Genomic DNA, 5353 nt, shown 5'->3' with positions numbered 1-5353 from the left:
TTTATCTTAGAAAATAATTTCTAAAAAAACGAAGATGCAAAATAATAAAGATATAGAGGATTATTTGAAAACAAAATTAGAGATATAAGATATTAGTGTTTCTAGGGTTGACAATATAGACTTGTCTAAATTGATTTCTCATTTTGAGTAAATTCATATTTTTAGTTTTATTTTTTTTCCTCTCTTTCTTTCATATGAATCATGTTTTCGAACAAAATTAAAAGAAAAAAATTGTTTGATGGAAGATGTAAATAACAAAAGTTGAAGATTTATAATAAGGACTACCTTAGTCCCGAAAGCCAGAAAATAAACGTGTGCATTCAGTTTTTGTTGGAAAACACCTATGCCTTCAAAATGATGCTGGTTTATTTTAAAAAAAATAAATGGGCCAAAAACTAATTTAGGCCTTTAGTTTTGAATAATATACACCCAGCAGTTTCTTCTATGTGATCCAGCCCAATTCTTGTTATGCATAGGCTGGCCTTTTATGCAAGAGACTGGCCATACCAACTTAACCATTAAAAAAAAAAGAGAGAGACTAAAAAAGTAAAAACCTAACAAAAGAAATCCTAGAAATATACAATTCATAACATTTTGTACCCGTTGACCAAAAAATAAAAAGTCAATAACAATTTCTTTTTAATTGAACATGATAACTATACATCGAGAAGTGATCATAGCAGTTGACCTGATTCCCAAAAATTGAATCTGGGTTGTTGTTTTTATAATGTCAAATGGTATTAGGTGTTGCTGCAAAATAACAGTTGCAAATCAATTAAGGCTTGAGTGCTTCATTCTAATTCAATGACCAAGACCACATTAACAGAAAATTTAGTTTAGCTACAATGCTTACCTAGCTGACTCACTAACTCACGCACTTAATTAGGAGTATTCCTTAAACAATATGTAAGAAGATATTTTGGTTGTTGACCTTGAGTTTCAACTTTGACCCTTATTTTTTATCTCCTCTTTTTTGGGTAGGTACTTAACATTGTTTTTGACTTGCCAAGCTTGCTGATTTTTTAGGGGAGGCAAAGTTGAATGTGAATCAAGTGGCAGGTTTAAGATACCTTCCAGAGGGTGACCTATAAAATCAAATCATTGCATTTAACTCTGCCCAAGAGATCAAAATAAATCCAAATTTTCTTTATAAGCAATTATTTAATGTGTAGTTGTGTTTACCATCATTTTAATCTACAATACTATCACAATAAAATACAGGTTCTTACTTTGACCGGTATCTTCCTTTGAAATATTATAACAAAGATATTTTTTATTTTGTAACTGTAATATTAGAATAAAATATTATTATTGAAAGTAATAATGAATCTCTATTAGAAATTGTAAACGTATACAATATGAATATTTTTTATTTAACATAGTTTATTTTATCCCTAAAATCAATATTTAAATTCTGAATAATTTAGTTAAATTAAATAACACAAAATGTTATCACCTATTTCAACTTCTGTTGGTATAATAATAATATCTTACTATGATAATTGGTATGCTTTCCTTTTGTAGTCAAGCACTAAAGCAAGTGCACGAATGGTGTGCTTTGGCTTCATGGACTTTGCTACATTGGTGTGAAAGCTAGCTATAAGAGATGGCTTCATATTAGTATATAAAGTATTTGTCCTCTTCGTGACTTAAACTTTAATTATTAAAGAATCAAAACAAACAAACAGACAAAGCATGAATGCATGATCCATAATTGCTAATTAGAGACTTCTTTTTTACTTTATTTTAAAAAAAACGGTCCTTGAATAGTTTAAAGGTTAAAAAGAAAACAAGAATTATGCGTTTTCAAAACTTGCTGCATGGGTTTGAAGTTATAATATTAATATTGAAGCCAAGTTTGATTCGACTACATGAATAATGATGTTGGGCTTTAACCAAACCGTATGTTCCCTATACCTAGGGTTTCCACAAGAAAGAAAGTTTTTTCTAGTGCTTGGTTTTGCTTTTCACTTTGAAGGGACATTGCTGCTTAGTACAAACTCCAAGGCTTTACGTTGTGAGGGTGGTTCTCAGTTCATGAAATGATTAATATCCAAACATAGTGAACAAAGTGCTTTTTGGTTTTGCCTTCCACTTGGGAGGAAATGTTGCTGAATCGAACTCCAAAGCTAGGTTCCATGTTCCTACATTGGTAATTAATTAAAGTGAACATTTTGGTTCATATATAGTGCACCTCCCAAACATTTTGGTCCATGTTACGCGTTATGTGCTGTGTCTTTTCAGATCATATAGACCAAAAAGCCAAAATTTTCACCGTGCGTTATAGTGTTACATATGGGATATGTGATAATGTTTCTTAGAAAGGTGACTGAAAGGATGTCTACAGCAACATACACATGGTGTTCATTATGATAAGGAAAGTTGATTAAGCTCAAAAGAGAGATAAAGTTGACGTGCCAAGAAAACAACACAAAATAATTAAGCTCAGTAGATTGCATTATTTGGGGGACGAAATTCCAAAAGTAATGACATTGTGTTTGGAATTCAATTTAATCAAAATTTATGTGATAAATTTAAATCATTATTGAGTTTCTACTTTCTACCAAATGAGTTTAATTAGCTTCATTTATGTATGTTATTTTATGAAATGATCACTTCTTATTTTTATTTATCAAAATTATGATAATGATATCAAAGTTAGAATCTGAAATCCTGTAATTTATAACATAATCATTTCAAATACAATTTAAGATGCAACAGTTACTGATTATAACTCATACTTGATGGGCCTTATAAAGAGGCTTAAAAACTAGACATGCTATATATACTAAAAGATTAATATTCCTCTTTAAAATTAATGAACCAAAAAGTATAATGAAAAAAGATACCGAAGAATTGAAATAGATGTCTTCAGCCACAAGTCAGATTCACATAGGATTTCACATAAATTTTTTTTTTCGGATACATAGATATCACATAAATTCTGACAGGAGCAATGAGAGGTTAACTTTATATATTAATAGGCTACAATGTAGTCATATAGATAAGTTTTGTTTGACACCCATGTTTAACTTAATTATTATAATGTCTAATTTTGACAATACATATACAATTCACTATACAAATGCATGTTGGTGTATTTTCTATGTATCTGTATTTTTTTATGAGCGTAGTATTTAAGATTCAGAGTCTCCTTTTAGTAAATAAATTACTTATTGAGTATAAACAATATTATAATTTATAAATCAATCATATATTTAAAGCGAGTGTAACCCGGAGTAGGTTAGGCCATTTGATAATTGAGATTTATGGCCAAATTACATCACGCTCAAGTTAAGTTAAACTTTTCATATATTGCCATGGTACCCAAATTTAAAAACTTAAACTTTTCATATGGAATAAATTAGGTTGATTTATATATATATATATATATATATATAAAGATTTCATGTCATTTAAAAAACCTTTTAAATCAAACAAGTTGACTTGTTTAAAAAATATAAATATGGTGTAAAAAAAAGATTTTTTTTTGTTAATTAGTATTATTATTACATTAATTTTTTGTATAATATATTAATTTATTTATCTATATAAAAATCAAACATGTGTAAACTTATTGAAGAATGGATTTATGTTAAAGATCTAACTACAAAATAGACAAAGTTGAGACAAAAGTTATATTATATCTTAAAAATAAATTTATATGATACAAACAAGTTAGAGTGTTAGACTAGAATATTGTAATGTCTATCTAGCCTAGCTATATATCTTTACCTTTATCTTTATACTTTGGGTACAAGTAATTTTTATTTTCATAGTTGATAGTTTATTTTCCGTATATAAAATTTATTAACTGATTAATCTATTTATAGATAGGTTACATCTATCTAAAAACAGTAATATGAAACAAATCATTAAATAGACTAATAGTAATTAAGTTAAGTCAGACATTTAAAAAAGTAATGCAATTAATCTTTAAAAAAATATAATGATATACACGTTTTTTTTTATAAGCAAAATAAAATTATTTTACAAAAATAATGATATACAAGTAATAAACCAAATAGTTATCAAATCTTTTAAATAAGTAAGATTTATTTAAATAGAACCTGGTTACTTAATCTATTTTCAGCCTAAAAGTGACCCAATAATTAAAACTTAAATAATTTACATCAAATTCTGAGTTAAATTTTTTTCCTTTTTGGTATATGTCTCATTCATTTGAAAATACGACCAAGCTATTCGTTAATATAAATATATACAGAACTCGATAATCCTCTCTTTTCGCAAACTAATATATATTTTTTTTATTTGGTTATTGTCATGTTACAGTGATTAATTTATATTGAAATAGGGTAAATATTTTCCTCTCATCATAATCCATTCTATATTCAATACTAAAATTTAAATTTTAAACATTTTGATTAAGAGACACTAGTCACTATCACTTATATTAATCATTATTGATTGTCTCAAACTAAAATGAGATCGAGTAAAAATGTATTTATATCATCATCTAATTTCGTTGAACGACAAAGCTACAAGAAAAGAAAATTAAATTTAACATAACTTAAAAATTCGATAATAGAATAAAACAAATAAACACTAAACATAATTCATTTTTATAACTAAAAGTAATTACTATCTAACGAAGAGGAGCATTGATAATGAAAATAATTAGCTACATAAGAATTATTTATTGTTTTTATAGTAGTAGTTGCATATTTTTTTTTATTTAGAGGGTATTTTCCATTGAACATGAGAACGATCTTTTTCAATTGTTACATATTATTATTATTAGTCGGAGAAAAAACACATAGTACTGTATAACTATCCATATAATAAAATAGTATGTTGTTATTATACACTAAAAGTTTTTTTTTTTTAAACTTTCATAATTTTTATTTAACAGAATATGCACGAAAAAAGGAGATCTCTACTTTATATACAAGTGTAAATTATTATTATTTAGTTTGACCTCTAATATTGATCACATTTTAATGTTATCTAATAAACCCTTGAAAGGTCGTGGTGGCAGAGAGTAGGCAGCGAGGGTGGCGAAGGAAGAGTTGTGGACTGTTGGAGAGAGAGATCTAGAGTATCAACGGTACTAGAAGCTGGTAGATGTTCTTTAAAACAAAAATTTATCATCACATTTTTCTATATAAAAAAAAAAAAAAAAGTTGATATAATTTTTTTAATTTGAATTAAAATATTTTAACTTCATTTTGTCGATCACGTTTCATTCTAACAATTATATTTAAAAATAAAAATAAATAAAAAAATACCTCCCTGGCCTAATGGTTTCTTTCTTTTCTTATTGTTTTCTTTCCTAATTAGCTGCTAATTATTAAGTAGTTAGTGGCCACCAAAATCTTCGTTCGACAATGAT

This window comes from Cajanus cajan, chromosome 1 (assembly GCF_000230855.2).
Source record: "Cajanus cajan strain Asha chromosome 1, NIPB_CcT2T_4, whole genome shotgun sequence".
NCBI classification, from domain to species: domain Eukaryota; kingdom Viridiplantae; phylum Streptophyta; class Magnoliopsida; order Fabales; family Fabaceae; genus Cajanus; species Cajanus cajan.
Note: the sequence above shows the minus strand (reverse complement) of the source record.